The 15761-nt window shown below is 42.0% G+C and overlaps 1 protein-coding gene and 1 long non-coding RNA gene across 6 annotated transcripts in view; one reads left to right on the top strand and one right to left on the bottom strand.

Annotated features, from left to right (window-relative positions):
• Nucleotides 1–12027, bottom strand: part of LOC309448412 — a 35705-nt gene extending 23678 nt beyond the window's left edge. For both annotated transcript variants that reach the window (XR_014185794.1, XR_014185795.1), the window contains exon 1: nucleotides 11845–12027. This is a non-coding gene — a long non-coding RNA (uncharacterized lncRNA). The remainder of the gene's footprint in view (nucleotides 1–11844) is intronic.
• Nucleotides 12028–12111: 84 nt separating this feature from the next.
• Nucleotides 12112–15761, top strand: part of FRS2 (fibroblast growth factor receptor substrate 2) — a gene marked incomplete at its 3' end in the record, with an annotated part of 51248 nt that continues 47598 nt past the window's right edge. The window contains exon 1 of one of the 4 annotated variants that reach the window (XM_082043671.1): nucleotides 12112–12248. The remainder of the gene's footprint in view (nucleotides 12249–15761) is intronic. The other 3 variants (XM_082043675.1, XM_082043672.1, XM_082043674.1) reach the window with 3 other exon arrangements.

Below are 15761 nucleotides of genomic sequence, written 5' to 3'. Positions count from 1 at the left end.
TAAAATGTGTTTGCTTCTCATATTTAAATTAAGCATAAAGATAAAATGCATGTGAGGCTTATTAAATGAACATACAGATACTGCATCTGATAAGATCAAAGCAATTGAGTGGGATTTTAATTTAGGCATTTGACTGACTTTGTCTGGAAAAAAAATGTTTTTGAAGTAATGCTGGCCTTATTCCATAATATCTGAGAGGTTCACTCAGTTGTGGATTGCTCCACTGGGCTATTCCCTCCACTGCTGATATATTATTATTTATATCATATCCTGAGAATACTGTACATGCAAAATGCACAGGCAGAGCTCCAGGCCTGAAGGCCTTTAATGTAAATGGGCAGTATAGGATGGGTGGTATAATAAACTGCAGTTCTTTACTTGAACTGTAAACAATGTCTTTCAGCTCTAAAATTATACCCTTAATTCTCTTTGAACTGAAGAAGCATTCAGTACAGTTCTCATCCCATGGCAATATAATTCAGTGTGACTATAGTGGATTAGTGAAGCGACTGCTGTCTATGGGTTTCACCATCTTTAACAAAATAGGCTTCTTTTAAAAAAACAGTACTCCTGGAAGTCACTTACACGAAAATTTTTCTTATGGTTTTAAAAAAGGAGATGGAAATAAGACTTGAGCCAAAATTATCTGAAAATCTCCCGTTTGTACAAAAAAAGGCTTTGATTTGAGGGCTGGAGTGGGCATGCAGTTGTTTGGTACAGAATTAAGTAGCCTTGGGAAGAAAACTTAAGAACAAAACCTCTGAGCATCTTCATTACTTTGACAAAATAAGCCTGTATCTGCAATTGTGAATGCAGAACAACAATAACAAAAAAAAGACAAATACTTCAGGCTGCTTCACAGAGGTTTGCACTGACAAGTAGGTCTTAAATAAGACCAGGATACGCAGCCTGCCCTGAGCTCTAACACAAAGAGCAACTATTTGAATATCTCAGGAAAGGCCAAGGGTATGACAGAAAGAGAAGGAAAAAAACATCAAAGATCACCTATGGTCCACAGTTACCAGTTTGGTTCTTCTGTCACAATGAAGCTCTCTTCCGTGAGGGGGCCGAAGCTTTTTTAGCAGTGGAATTAACTTCCACAAGAATTCATAAACTTCAAATTTTCTCACTTTTTCTTGAAGTTCTATTTTATTTGGTGTTGTTTAATATAAGCACGAGCTATTTTTTAAATGCTTCATTACAGCACAAAAGCCGTTGTGTCATCTTTCTCTCCTCCAGGCATTTGGAATAACACAGTTGGGACAAATATCTGTCTACAGTAGCATTAGCTCATCCCACCTGAATCAAACTGTGTTGAGAAAAATTCCATGAGCAGGACTTCTTTGGTCTCCATCCTTTAGACTTCCCCTATACACGTTTCTGCATGAGAGAATGATGTTGGTATACATTTTGGTTCTGTCCCCGATTTGGCTTTAAAAATGTGCTACTACACCTAATTGAAGGGAAATAAAATTATTTCTGCTTAAAATAATTAATGCTTAAAATACCATTAAATTAACAAGTCTGTTTTTATTTCCTTTGTTTCAAGCAATTACGTAGTTTGCTTCTACTAGCTTTATGTGTGAATTTAGGCAGTCCAAAATAAGGCACTGAAAAAGCAGCTTTATATTGCATTACCAATATTTCTGCTTTATCATACTTCATCTTTTCTTCTTCCATGCCTCTTTGAAGGGAACATGCCCTAAGTCTTTTCATAGACCTTTATGTTGGCTATATCAGCTCTAATTCTGAAAGTTATTTTGCAAGGGCTGGAGTGGTTCCTCACCTTGGATGGCCTGTTACCCTCACTCAGTGGTTTCTGCCCACATGGTGAGAAGGTTTTTGCTTTCCTGAAGAAGCCCACTCCTTATATACTGGGGAGAAATAAAAACCCCTGGATTTTATGTTTTTCTTCTCTTAAAATGTCAGGCTGTGATCATTAGTTCAGCAGTGGCTTCATAAGCTGAGCCTTCCCCCCAAGCAGGGGAGACCCTTCAAGAGAAGGGTAGGTGATACCTTTCGCAGTCCTCCAAGTTTCATCTGTCTGTATAAATCACGATGCTCCGTTATCCGTTCACTTCTAGATGTGATTCTGGATTATATGGCACAAAGGCACATGCATGAAGGAGACTGAAGCCTGCTGTACCAGTGTTCAGAACTGTTGATCTTGCACTTTCTCTGACCACTGCTTTCACTAACAAATTATGATTAAGAGGCAGAAGAGTAATCCTGCCAGTGGGAGCTTGCGTTCCCTGTGCAGATTTACTGCTGAGCAGGCAGAGTTGTTTTGGAAGACAGAAAGAGAGTGTGTTTCACTGTTTTTCAATGTGACAATCTGACTTCTTTAGAAAAGCTTTTATGTCTTGCATAAAGTAATACATCCACCTCAAAGAAACTGCACAAGGTCACTGTGGGTCCAATTTACTTCACTATTTACGTCAAAGTCAATTTGAAGGAATGTATTTTATCTTTTCTACTCCAGCTAGGAAAAACAATGGATGAAAACAAACACAATTATATCTAATATTGCTAAGTCAGATGTATCACTTCTAGGGGGAAAAATGTAGGCTGAAACTTTAAATGTTCCTTTAAATGTTCTTCCTGGGCACACCAAAAGTTAGTTTTCTTGAAAACGCTAGGGTATTTCTCTCATTGCACAGGACACAGTAACTTGAGTGTTAGAGAAGAGAGTTTCAGAAAGGCAGATACATAACTCTGGTATGTAATGTAGATTATGGCCAGACTTTCTGCTACTGAAGTGCTTTATCTGACTGGAAACTGTAGCAGGACACACTGTAAGGATGCAGGCCGAAGGAAAAAGTAGTGTTATTTTTTGACACTTTCTCTCTAGTAGTCACTGTTGGTAACTTACAATATATACTGTGAAAAGACTAAGAAAACCATTGATTGATTTAAATCTGCCTTAATTTTTTACCAAAGGCAAAAACACTGGTGCCTAATCATACTTTGCATCATGTACAAGCATGCAGTTTTCCATACAAATTCCATAAGGTGTTTAATCTGCTATTGCAAAAATACTCATTTGCATACAATCACACCCTGCTGTGGTTTTAAATGTTTTCTGAGAATACATTTTGAGCCTATTATCTTAACCTCACTGCCTTTCTACCCACATATAGACTAACAGACATGCAAACCCTTTAATTTTTATTCAGGCCTGACTGCAATTAAGTTGAAGTGCATTTGTTCTTTAAAACTATAAGACTCAGCTTATTCCTTAAGTATTGCTGGTGAAAACACTGTCATTCAGCTGCTGAGCTGTAGCAGAGTCTGCATCTTACAAATTAAAGTTCTTACTACAGGAGGTAACAGTGATGGGCAGTTTTGGGTATTTTTTGTAGCCTGAAATGTTCACTCGTGCCATGCATGCCAGCTGTTGAACAGAAGCACTCAGTGACAAACTGTGGAGGGGTTTTGATAGATAAAGATTTGTTGCTGAATTAGTCAGGCTCAAAGGAATCTCAAGGCCACTTCGAGAAGCTGAGAACAGAATCTGCTGTGAGAAAGAGGGGCGTACAGGGCCTCAACGTGACGTGAATCATCGGACCTATCATCAGTGAGTCTCCAGCGCGTGGACAGCTGTCGTGGTTGAGACGGATAAACGACAGACAGCCCATGATACTCATTTAGTGAATCCATGCTTGGAGCGTGGATGCGTGATTAGAATATAGTTGCATATATAAGGAGGCTTGTTTCTGTAATAAATGGCTTTGTGTGATTCACATTGAATCGGAATGCTGAGTCCTTTATCGTTCCAACAACAAACAGCACTATCTTTATTTCAAAAATTTTAACCCAAATACCAGGAAGTGCTGACCCTAGTTAGAGAAATCAAGGTGAAGAAGAACATCTTTTTACTGGCTTTTCTGTGGGAGACACGTTTCATCTAGACGCAGAGAACACATGCTTACACAATCACATCGTGTGACATGGCAGCACATGCTACACTGGGTGTACTCTTCCCTGTCATTCAGCATCTGACAAATTATTTATCATTTGTTTAAAGAAGACATTGGAAGTAAAGACCAAAAACTGTGAGCATGGACAACTGTGTCATTTACTGACTCCCGCTATTGCTGCACCCTGACTAACAGCTCCTCTTCTCAATGCATTTTTTTGAAGTATTTTCATGACTACTACAAGCCACAAGACAGAAAGTACCACAGCTGACTCTTGCTTTCTTGATGGCAAATCCAAAGTGTCTTGTCTCCACTATTTTCTTGCACTGAGTTTTAATATATATTAGTTAATGCTTTTCACAAGCCACCATTTTATATAATTCAATCATCTTCCCTTAGTCACCCAGACATTGTCACTTTTGTCTTTTTCAAACAGAAAAGTCCAAGTGTTGACAGTCATGCTTTAAACAGAAACCATTCTCTATGTTTTATTATTCTTTCTACCTTTACATTCTTTCTGACCTGGGAAACCAGAGCTTCGTACTATTCTCTAGCTGTGGCCATACCACTGATCTACACAAAGATGTCACGATTTTTTCTGCTTCATTCTGTCTTCCTTTTCTAATAATTCCAGGTATTTTTGACTTGGAGCTGGAAATGAAGTTTCCAAAGAATTACCTATAGAGACTCTAAGGACTCCTTCTACAGCAATAACAGCAGATGTATAACATACTACTAGGCGCATAAAATTAAGATGGGTTTTGCTGTATGCATTACTTTACATTTATTGAGACTGAATTTCAACTTCTAGTTTAACATCCATGCTGCGTGGCAGAATAACAGCCTTTGGAACTCCTTGCTGTCAGCTTCATATGCCACTACTGTAAAGTACTTTGCACCAGCAGCAAAACGTGCTGCTTCCTTTCTCATTCTCTTTCCATGACAATTTCTGAGTATGCTAACTAGTGCAAGTCCCAGCATGAATCCCTGTGGGAGTCCAATCATAACTCTCCCGCAGCATAAGAAAATCACTATTTATTGCTACCTCATTAACCCTTCTCTTTCAGCTAGTTACTAATTCACAAAGCAGGCTTCCTAACCTATGACAGCTAACGTTCTTTAGCAGCACTGGTGAGGAACTGTGCCAAAAGCTCTTTTGAAATCACTACAATGAACGTATCACTCTGGTTTATCAGTTTGTTGGTTTCATGAAAGAACTTCATAACTATGACAAAGCTTCTCTACAAAAACCCGTGTTGATTTTTCCATAGTCTGACGTATTTGTCTGTATGCTGAAGCCTCACCCCAGCTCTCTGTCACTGATTTGCTTGTGTGACCTGAGACAAATCTCGGTGACTAAACCAGTAAGAGGACTCAGATGGTGAAAACAAACACTTATGATCCTTTAATTCAAAATGACAGTCTTCAAAATTCTCATCCAGTTGCTTTCCAACTATGGAGGTGCTAACGTTCCATAAATTCGTACTTCAGTGAGGTTCCCAAAATGTCTCTGATTGCTTTAGCATATACTTCCCAGCAAGCTAAATCTACTCCTAAAGGTCCAGCCCAGACAGTCACAACTAAACAATTTCAGTAGCTAAGATGACAGGCTGCCCAGGGAGGTTGTGGAGTCTTCTTGTCTGAAGACATTCAAAACACACTTGGACACATTCCTGTGCAACCTCATCTAGGTGTTCCTGCTCGGGCGGGGGGATTGGACTAGATGATTTTTTGAGGTCCCTTCCAATCCCTAACATTCTGTGATTCTGTGATGAGGGAAGCTGTAACAACCACATGATTGTTAGAGCACAACCCGAGTGAAGGAAAATATTAATCGTTATGTTCACAGACAGAGGATGAAACCAAAACCAGGTCCCCCACAAGCAGAGTTTTGGGGTTTCTAATTACTGAACTATAGGAAAAGGACAGAGTGGTTTCTCCTACCCCTTAAATGTTCACATTCTGTAATAAAGGGCCCCCCTCAGGCATCTAACATGAAATAATGTACTGAAGTAAGTTCCAAGTAGAGCAAGCAGCTCCTTCCAACTGAGTTTTGAGGGTGCTGAGAGATACAATTGTAAGTTTTGCAGCTGTACTTGCCTGCCTCCTCTGCCTCTGCATCGAAACACCTCCCATGTACCTGTGTGGGCAAAATGGTCAGTGTCCTGGTTATGAACTTGGCAGTGTGGACCTAACTTAACATTCCTGAATAAGCACTGTAGAGGCTGAGGCGAAGGCGCATAGTCCATCTACCAATTTTCCAACAGCAATGGTAATACCTGCTTATGGGACACAACAGACAAACCTGGCATCTTACAAGATTCTGCAGCACTCAGGCCTGGTCACTGTAACTTCAGTCACAATGATGTAATTGGCCTTTCACAGTGTAAAGCTGAGCCAGCTTCTTGTTCATAGTGGATCCAACATAAGCCTATTTATTCCTCTACTTGCTTCTGCCATGTACCATATAGGAAACCTGGACAGAGAACTAGTTGCAATTGATTTCACCCAGCAGCAAGGTTCTTCAATGTTAACTGCCACAAATTTGAGCACAGCAGCACCAAGACCCTCCATGGACCTAATCCATGCTCTCTTCTAAGTAAAATGAAACTGGATTTCTTCTCTCGTACAGAAAACACAGAAATAATTCCACTAATGCTAATGAAGTATCAACTAACACAATGATAAGTGCCTGAAGGACACCTAAGTCGTTATTCATTGAATGAATAAATAAATAAGGCAAAGGGCACTTGCTGCATGCAGAGATTTGAAATAACCAGCTGTTTTCTCTTGTGAGAAGCACCTCTTCTGTGTCCTGAATGAGGAAGGGGCAAAACAGAAAAATGGTCTATAATAGGCTACTTAAATTTATCATACTTTGTGCCCAGAACAGAGTCAAAATTACAATTGCACAAGTTGCCTAATTTTTAAAAGTCTGACATTGTGACAATGCTCTTTGAACACTGTTTTGTGCACAGTCAAGTGTGTAGTTTTGAGGCCCTGAAACTCTGAAATACAGAGGGGTGAAGTAAGAATGTAGGAGCAATCTTCACTTGGAATTTCCTTGCTTTTGTCAGTCGAAGTCTGATCTTGAATATTGTTGCAACACACTGTAGCTTTTTTCTGCATTTAGTTAAATTTACATCTCACCTGGTTATCACAGGCTAGTTGGAAAAAGACGTGTGTACATTCTACTGTCAATACATTGATGCTCTTCCTGGCAAACAGCCTGCAAGAAGTTACAGGAACTGCATGTGGCAGCCTTTGTTAGGGGAATGAAAACAGTTCAATTTGGTTAAGCAGAACATTCATTTGTGAGGAGAAATGAATTTGTATTTATATTTTGGAGGCCCAAAAGGCAGCTTCACTTGCAATGATGTTTTTCAGGCTTTCAATATTCAAGTGGTAAGGGACCAAATACCTAGTATCTCAGCCAGCAAGCTCAGCCTATAAACAGGTCAGAGAAAACAACTAAGTTTCAATTTATGTTCTTGCAGCTCATTGTATTATCTTTAAAATTCTACCGACCAACTGTCACAGTGACAAGTATCTGCTTCTTCACAGTATGTTTACTTAGAGCTCATGTATCCTTTAACCATATCAGTGGTATATTTGTTCAAGAACAAAACATCTGAGGAAAACAAATTATAATACAGTCACCTGAGGAATTCCTGAATGACCAGTTCTGGTCCACTTTTCCCTGGATATCACAGGAATGAGAGCAGAAGATTTTTCATATTCCAGCAGTCATTTCAGGAAAAGTTTCACTATGTGAATTAAAATGTCCATCTGCAAAATGCCTTTATTCACTATTGGATTGAAATTTCTGTTTTCATATTTACCTGAAATGTTGACAACTTAAATAATTTTGACAGCATCCAATGGCGTAGTGAACTAGTAGTTTAAATTATTGACTCAATCTTGTTCTTCCCTCTGAAAAAAAGAAAAGCCTACTAACTTTACAGGGGAGGTGTTCTTTCTTAAGAAATGCATGATCAGGCCATAAGTGGCTGCTATATAGCCCTTACTATATGCAAGGGCTTTGTTCAATTGTGAAAACAAAAACTTCTTGATTTGATATACAAAGGGTCATTCCACTTAGCACGCCACATGAGGGGAGGCAAAATGTGATGTGACTGGCACTACTCTGTTCAGCTAGCACACTAAGTCCAACTCTCTCTCTTCGTAAATCTGTTTTCTAGCTCCTGAAATGTTGTTATAGACCGAATGTGTTTCTTTTTTTAAAAAATAAATTTTGTTACAGTGTCAAATGGATTTTGGAAAGGGGAGGTCAGGATAAAATCACACTCTAGGTAGCCTCTTGCAGCAGAGAAAGATAACGAGCTTCCGTACCACATTTCAATCAGAAACATACTTTCACTGCTGAATCACAAACCCTGAAAGACAATATTTATAACAGAGCCCTCACCTATAGCTGGGTTTGGTGGTGCCTATAGCAATATCAAAGGCCTTCTTTATCACAAAACAAAGTGACTGCAAAGTTCTGTCATTTGTCATGAGGCTATTGCTATGGTTTCATTTGTAAGAGAAACTGTTTACTCTCTTATGTTTACTTCAAGAGCAGAATTTATAGTTGAAACATTAAGGATCTGAATCAGTATCTATCTCCAAAAATACATCCAGGCTTCCTGCTGGGGGATACACATTTATACTGATCAAAAAAGACTTCCCTGCTGTGAAGACAAACTATACATGAAATGGGATAGGTTCCAAACTTCTGGGAGAGAAGAAATGTAACTCCTTCTGTGCAAACCCTTGAAAAGTTTGTTGCCATTAATCTCTGAATAATGTATGAAAGGAAACTGCAGAAACACAACACAATCTGGCATCATATTCCCCAAGAGTCCCCTCTTTGTCAGACCCAGGCATTAGGAAAGAATACAAGATAAACAGGGAAGCGCTTTCCTAATCAGATAAATCTGCTGTAATTATAAAATGTTGCATATCACTGGACTGCTCTCTTGCTTACAGAATTGAATACTGCCTAAATCAATGTAGATCACAGGCATAAGCACTTGACCTGTAGAGTCCAAATTTTATAATAAAACCCACCACAAAACGTTGTTCCCATCTTGTAAGAATCCAGGAAATGGAACAAGAGGGGTCTATGAATCCATACTGAAATACATTAAGACAGTGAAATGAGAACTTCTGGAAATACAAGCTATAGTATATCTGACACAGTTCAAGCTTATTTCCTCTTCAAAGACTATTTCCAAAATATTTATTTGACCTTCTTATTTTTTATTAATAAAGGAGTTAATTCCAAATAGTAATTGGGCAGAACAGCTATGAATTGCAGATTGGTGAAATATATGATTACTTTTGTTCCAAGCAATTAGCACACCCAGTAGCCACTCTGTAAGACCATATAAGAAATGCCCAAGCAAACATGTTGAAATGTTTAACTACTAAAATAATAATTTTACAAATTTTAGCTATGGGCTAACCACTTATGGAAAAGCTTTAAAGGTGGCACCAGCATCCAATTTTTAAGAGAGAACAGGAACTATAGTAAAACAACAGAGGAGGTCTCCGACTTCAAAGTTGATCTAAAGAAATTTTAGGAAGATGTAACAGAAATGAAGATGCCATCAAAGGACTTAAAGCAACGTAAGTTTGTAATTTGCAGAAGTCTGCAAGCAGCTATGTGATCTTTGAAAGAGTAGTAATCGTTATGGCAGCCGAGCAGAGCTGCAATCACCTCAGTTTGAGATGACAGAAATGACTGTAGCTATGACCAGCAACCAATACGCCATGGATCCAAAACATCTATGAAGTGAAAAAGAGAAGGAACAACGTGACCAGTCAGAAATTCCCAGCAGGAATGAGACACAGCAAGGTCCTAAGAAGCCAGAAAACCACATGGAGAAAGACACAAAACAGCCACTGAGCACCACAGACTTCTAGTATCTAAATGCAGAATTGATCTGGCAGTAAATCTGGGTGAGCTAGGTAAAATAACACTTAGGTAAATGCTGAATATGACCAGTTTGACAAGTGTGCTCCGTCGGTCAAGACGGGGTTAATTTCTACACTGAAGACATTTGGGTATTCTATACCATATAAGGTCAAGCTAATTTATAAAAGGACAAATCAAGGGGTTGCTATATGTGTATATGTATTTAAGGTGGTAGTAATTAGTTGAAGCATGTGGGTACATGTACGACCTGAGAATGACATAAACGGTATAGAATAAGGGGTGGAATGGCTCAGCTGGTCAAGATGGGGTTAATTTCTTCACTGCTAGTACATCTGGGTATTCTATACCATATAAGATCAAGCTCACTTATAAAAGGGGTGGTCTTGACTGACCCTGCACAACAGGTGAACAGAAACAGCACTTCACCTTTGATGAAGACATTGAACTTGACTGTTGAAGAGACACTATGCTATCCAAATTCAATATAAATCCTGACGTACGGTTTAAATGCGGCCATTCACAAGAGCTGGTGATGGCATGGTGAGAGGTAGAGAGAGCAGAAAAATAAATAAATGACCCAGCAGAACAGACACGTGGAGGCTTTGTTCCCTGCTCATCCAGATGCTGCTGAGAATGCTATGGAAAAACTGCAACGTACAAATACTTAGTTGGATGTGGACTCACAGACTGAGGTCAGCGACTGGAGCCAAGCAGACTCTATGGCAAGTCTGCATAACAGAGGACCTGAAGGTCATAAGGAATCCTGCAGATGTCTGTCTTAAGTGCAGCTCATTGCTTTGTAGCCCACATTGATAGGATATGAGCATGGACAGTATGTTAGATGACAGAGTTTGCTATGTGATTTTGCATAGTACATGACTCAGCTATAGGAAAATCCCATTCCCTTTGCTTTATCCATCTAGTTCTCTGAGCACTGACTCACATGCACAGAAGCCAACAGCTGCAATGGTACAAACATTAAACCACAGTTGTGTTCTCTCTACCCTTTTCCTTCTAGATATTATCACCTTTCTAGCATGTGCATGCAAAGAAAATATCTGCATGGACTTCAGCTTCTCCAGCTCTCATACATCCTACAGATTAAATGAATATTGGTGTTTATTGGAGAATATTGGAGTGGCTTCTGCCACTTCTGCTATGAAGCAGTAACCGCCAAGGGAAGCGAAGAGTGAGTGGCTATCATCAGAGCAAGACTCTCCATTCTCCCTATCAAAGGCTTTAGATAACTGAAACAGTCAAAACATGAGTTGCACAACCTGTGAGAAAGTAAGATACATGAACAGACCAGTTCTGTGAAGTAACTCAGGGCTAGGGATTGTTTGGTAGAGAGGACAAAAGTTAGAGCAAGGTCAAAGAAGCCAGACAAAAAGAGGGAGCCATATATAGCATGATCTCAGACAAAGCTGAGAGTTTTGTGCAGGCTGCTGGCTGCTCTAACTGCGAACAATGTGTTTGATTTTTGTGTGTGTTGGGACACTAATTACACATTCGAGATTAACTGTAGATGACAAGGTGTTCTGGTGCAAGACCTGTCACATGCATTGGTCTGCAAACAGGCGCCAGACAAGATGACGTATGGGCAGCGACAGTACAACCAAGCGTGTGGCCTTTTGTTGCTGTGGCTGACAGAAGCGCTCAGCATTTCCACAAATCACAACACGCAGGTGTGGCATCTTTTCTCATTCTTGTTTCTCACACTTGTTTTTGCAGCATCTTTGGCTTTAATATCTACTCTGTCTACCTTTGCTTCCAGCTGCACGTAGCGTAGTTTATGAAGAGATCAGCTCCCTTGGCTGTAGCTGAGCTCCCACAGCAGCGGCGGCAGCAACACCGCGTGCAACACAACCACCAGAAATAAAGAAATTTAAAACAAACCACACCAAACCGACTGAGCCAATGTTTCCCAAAGCTATGCGCGCAATTACAGCCTTAATTCTTTATTTTATTTTATTTTTTTACCTGAGAAACCAGTAAGACCCGCTTCGTGGCCGCCTCCCTGCACCGCTCTGGGCCGCGCTCTTTACTGCCTGCCGTTTGCCGGGAGAAGCCCTGCCGGTTCCCCCCGCCGGGCGGGTGACGGGCTGGGGCCGGACCAGCTGACAGGACGGGTGACGGGGCGGTCGCCGCCCCCCTCACCGTTCAACGGCCGCTGCCCCCGCCCCCCCGGCCGCTGCCCCCGGAAAGCGTTTTCGCCGTGCCCCGGAAGTTGTCGCGGGCAAAGTCCGGCCCAGAGCGAGGCCCTGTTGCTGCCGCTGTCGGGAGGCGCAGCCGTTCGCCGCGGCGCGACGCGGGGCCGCCGTCTCGCCCGTCACAGGCGGCCCGGCGGGCTCGGCGCGGCGGCCAGCGCGGGGCTCATGGAGGAGGTGGGTGTGCTGGTCCTCCCTCCCCCCCTCCCCCCGAATCCTTCTGGCGGGGGATGCCCAGGCGGCTCCGCGGGGAGGGGGCGGCAGCGGAGGCTCCCGGGGCCGGGCCCGGCTCGCCCGTGGGCGGGAGCAGCCTCGTGTCTCGCCTCCTCCCGTGGGAGCCGAGCTGGGACGTTCCCCGCGGTAGGACCTGCCGTCCCTTTCCCCGCCCGAGGTGCGGGTCCGGGTGCGGGGTCTCGCTGTGCCGGTGGCGGGAGCTGCCTGGCAGCCGGGGGCCGCCTGGGGCACGGCGGCGGCGGGAGGCCGAGGCCCGGCGGTTGTTTGTGGGCGGGGAAGGCCGTGGGGGGATCGCCGCCTTGCTCGGGGGCGGGAGGGAGGGGAAGAGCGGGGCTGGGTGAGTGGAGTGTGAGTTCAAAAACAAAAGAGGAGCCGTTGGAGTTGCCGTGGCGGTTGGTTTGCGGGAGGCGGGTCTGGCGCGGGGTGCGGATCCCGGCGGCCCCACCGCCCACCCGGCCCGGTGGGTGCTCGGTGTGCCCGGCGGTTCGGTCTCGTCGTGTGTGACCTGTCAAGCGCTTGCACCGTCCTCTGGGTCAGCTGCTTCTGTCACATGCCTCTCCAGACGAGTGCATTTTCTGCTCCACGTCGCCGAGCAAGTCCAGGGCGGGCTTCGGAGGTGCGAGCCCTGAGGCTCATGGAGAGCTCTGCCGGGTCACTCAGACCCGGAGAGCTCAGACAGAGTCACTCCAGGGGAAGGGGGTCCCCTGGGCTTCTCAAAGTGCTGCTGTGTGTATGAATGAAAGCGAGACCTAGCTTGCTTGCTCGTCGTTTTAAACTCCCCTTCCTCTGACGTATCTCTGCATGCCAATGTAGTAAGGGTAGGTCTGAGGAATCACAAAGGTCGAAAGGTGTCTCTGTACTGGTTTGACTCAGTTCTCCGTCTGAACTTGATTTTCTGGAAAATGAAAGCACGCTTTCTCATCTTCCTGGTCACTGCATCTTGTTCAGCATTCACGCATGAGAAGTGATAATTATGGTTAGAAATCACAAGGAATGTTGTTGGGCTGTGAGTTGAAAATAATACTGTTATTGTAATGAATATGTACAGTAGAAATCTGGGTTGATTTTAGTAAGTGTTGAAAAAGTTGCCATCTGTGATTTGATGTTCATTATATTTTTTAAAAGTTTTTTTCATTTGTGGCTTTTTTTGAATAGTCTGATTTTTTTGTTAGTTGTTTTTTTTTTTTTTACTTAAAGTGCTAGTGGTAAAGTGACATTTGTTGTAATGAGCAAAAAAGTTTTCTGAATAAGTACTTTTTATCCTTAATGGTGTTAATGTTACCAGTCATTCTATATTATTAATCTGGCCTTAAATCTGCTCCGCTAGCTCTGCATCATATTTCTATTCAGGAGAATTAAAAACTAATTTTTCTAAGATTTATCACTGCGTTAGAAGTGATTTGGTATTAAGACCCATGGGTTCAGATCCAATAAGCATCCTGTTTTCTTGTTGAAGTCAGCAGAACTGCCAGGGAAGTTCATTGTCTGTTTTCCTTGGTTAGCAAGTGCATTTGAAGAGCACACCAGTCTGTGCCTACTTAAAAAGGAACTTTTATCAGTGCAGATCACCAGTTCAAGTCCAAAAACTGTTAACTCCATTCCAAATGGAAAGTGATTAATAATGTTATTCCTTGACTGAGATTCCCTGAGTCTGTCTCTGTGTCAAGATTGCTTTGAAAATGCTCCTTGAAACAATGCACCAACAGTTTTATGTATATCTGGTTAAATAGCTTTCTAGGGTTTTGCTCACTTTCCAGTTCAGTGTCTTGTCTTAGGTGGTGGCGGTGAGTTGAAGTCAAAATAAACTGTTCTCATTTCTAATTCTTACAGGTAGAGTAATACGTGACAGTTGGGAAGACTGATTTGCGGATGCATGAATCTGATTCTGCACTTCAGTTACGCAGTTCTTGAACTGTGATGTTGATATGTTTTGCCTTTTGAATTGATATGATTATGTTTCTTTTCTATGTTAACTGGATGAACATAAATATCTTTTCTTGCCATAGAAATAATTCCCTGCTAAATCTAATGATCCAGTAACAAGTTCTGTTGTTTGGAGGTTAGCAAGATTATTTCTCACAGTCTGTCTGTGTACTCTTCCTTACAATACTTTACTGGCAAAAAGTAGCTAGAAAGTAGCATGTTTATTAAGGGTCTGATTCTGAACTCACTGAAGTGAATTTTGTTCACTTCTGTGACCATCGGGTCTTGTAGCTTAAACAGAACAACTTTTTGAATAGTGGATGAAATTCACTCCTGAGCAGAGAGGTTTATAAGACCACTTTAATCACCTGAACCATTGTTTAAATTCCTTGCAAATAGTAAATTACAGTAAATATAATACTTAACATGACAGCATTGGTTTTATTACATGTATGTTCTCCTGTGGAAATATCTGAGGTGATTAAATTAATGATATTTAAAAGAATATTTGGTGAAAGGATCATTAGAGTAACTAATACTCTGTTTTACTAAACATGAAGTGTGAAATTGGTTAATGTAGTGAAGTGGCATCACTTCCTGCTACTTGTGCCCAAGTAGACTATGGCTGCTTACATTTCTGAAAAAAAAAATGGGACAAGCTTTAATCTTAAGAACAAATTAATTAAAAATAATCATGTTCAGCTGCTCTGGCAAGTTTAAATTTAAAAATGTGGTGGTGTACGAGTGTTTCCACATAAGGTGATCAAAACTGGACCTTCTGCCTTCCCAGCCTCTTTCCTCTTTCTTCCTTGTGCTGGTAGCAGTTGTACCGGGAGCTGTTTCAGGGAGCTGAACTGGCTGAAAACTAGCAACTTTTTCTTTTGGTAGAGTTAGTTTAGAATTGACTCAGCACCCTGAACCGACTCACCTCGCAGTCACATACCTGTCAGTGGCCACATGAGCAAAGAGGTGGGATCCTGGAGAGGGAGGGGAAGAGCTCGAAGGCCGTGAGGCTGATGTGACGGGACTCCAGCCTGCAGCTCCTGCTTTGCACAGGCGTACAGCTGGCATGGACCAGCTCCACCATTGAAAAACACCGTCCTGCTTGTTTCCACCCCGCTCTTCTGCTTCCTCCTTTGTGCAGGCAAATACTTGTAGGGTTATGTGGTGAACTGGGTTGAGGTTTGAATTAACTTGGGGGAGGGGCAGGGAGGGGAGGGTTAGGTTTAAGCTGGATCAGTTTGCTGCACAAACATTTGTGCTGGCGTGAAGATGGGGGTGGAAGCAAGCAGTAAGGGGAGCAGGGTGTGTCTGTTTCTTTTGGTGACAGTGACACTCTATGCCAGTTTAAAACGTGTTCAATACTGGCCTAATCCAGTGAGGTTAAGCTCATATGGCATTGACAGTTTGAATATGTTGCTCAGTTATCATTCATCGGTATATTTTACATCTAAGACCCGTGGCATTGCATCTCTGTTGTCATTATGTACTTTGAGGGAAGAATCTGGCCTTTTGTATAGTAACTTTTTTTTT

Source organism: Streptopelia decaocto, assembly GCF_964273445.1.
Source record: "Streptopelia decaocto genome assembly, chromosome: 1".
Classification (NCBI taxonomy): domain Eukaryota; kingdom Metazoa; phylum Chordata; class Aves; order Columbiformes; family Columbidae; genus Streptopelia; species Streptopelia decaocto.
The sequence above is the reverse complement of the archived record's forward strand: the minus strand, read 5'-3'. Positions and strand labels throughout refer to the sequence as shown.